Below are 1,259 nucleotides of genomic sequence, written 5' to 3'. Positions count from 1 at the left end.
CTCAGCCCTCTCCCGTTGCACTGGGGTGGGCATGGCACCCATGGGTGGCACTGGGGGGGACATTTCTGGGTGTTTCTGGGTATTTCTGGGGTGCTCAGGCATTTTTGGGGTGCCCAGCGACGTTTTAGGGGTGTTTGCAGGCATTTTTGGGGCTCTCACAGGTGTTTAGGGGGCACTCAGGTGTTTTTGGGGCACTCAGGTGATTTTGGGGTGCTCAGGGGCATTCTAGGGGGGCTCATAGGTGTTTCAGGGCCGCTTGCAGGCTTTTCTGGGGCACTCAGAGGCATTGTTGGGGTGCTCATGGGTGTTTTTTGGTGCTTGGGGGCATTTTTGGGGTGCTTATGGGTGTTTTTGAGGTGACCAGGGCGTTTTTAGGGGGCTCATCCCTCTCCCTCCAGCCCCTTGTGCTCATCGGGAGTTCATGGGTGCTCAGGGGTGTTTCTGGGGTGCTCAGAGGTGGTTTTGGGGTTCTCGCGGGTGTTTTGGGGCTGCTCAGGGTGTTTCTGGGGTGTTTGAGGGTATTTTTGTGGTGCTCAATGACGTTTTTGGGGGGCTCACCCCTCTCCCACCAGCCCCTTGTGCTCATCAGGCGTTTTTGGACGGCTCATGGACATTGTTGCGGCGCCTGCGGGCATTTCTGGGACATGCGGGGTGTTTTTGGGGTGCCTGGGCAATTCTGGGGTGCTCAGGGATGTTTTTGGGGCACTCACCCCCCTCCCACCAGGCCCTTGGGCTCAGGGCTGTTTTTGGGGTGCTGAGGGCATTTTTAGGGGGCTCACCCCTCTCCCAACAGCCCGTCGTGCTCGTGGGCATTTCTGGCCTGCTTGCGGGCATTTTTGGAGTGCTTAGGGTGTTTTTGGGGTGCCCAGAGCAGTTTTGGGGGCTCACCTCTCTCCCACCAGCCCCTCATGCTCATCGGGCAATTCTGGGGCACTTATGGGCATTTTAGGGGTCCTGGGGGGCGTTTTGGGGGTGCTCAGGATGTTTCTGGGACACTTCGGGTGTTTTTGGGGTGCTCAGGTCATTTTTGGGGTGCCAGGGCTGTTTTTAGGGTGCTTACCCCTCTCCCACCAGCCCATCGGGCTCGTCAGGAATTTCTGAGGCACTCAGGGGCATTTTGGGGGTCCTGGGGGGCGTTCTGGGGGTGCTCAGGGTGTTTCTGGGGCACTCGGGTTGTTTTTTGGGTGCTCAGGCTGATTTTTTGGGGCTCATCCCTCTCCCACCAGCCCATTGTGCTCGTCGGGAGTTTTTGGGTGCTC

At 58.3% G+C, this 1,259-nt stretch overlaps 1 protein-coding gene across 1 annotated transcript in view; it reads right to left on the bottom strand.

Moving 5' to 3' along the window:
- CPSF1 (cleavage and polyadenylation specific factor 1, 160kDa) overlaps positions 1-1,259 on the bottom strand; it is a gene marked incomplete at both ends in the record, with an annotated part of 4,207 nt that overhangs the window by 2,610 nt on the left and 338 nt on the right. The window lies entirely within an intron of this gene.

This window comes from Pterocles gutturalis, unplaced genomic scaffold (genome assembly GCF_000699245.1).
Source record: "Pterocles gutturalis isolate BGI_N339 unplaced genomic scaffold, ASM69924v1 scaffold2759, whole genome shotgun sequence".
NCBI classification, from domain to species: Eukaryota; Metazoa; Chordata; class Aves; order Pterocliformes; family Pteroclidae; genus Pterocles; species Pterocles gutturalis.
Note: the sequence above shows the minus strand (reverse complement) of the source record. Positions and strands in the feature narration are given on the sequence as shown.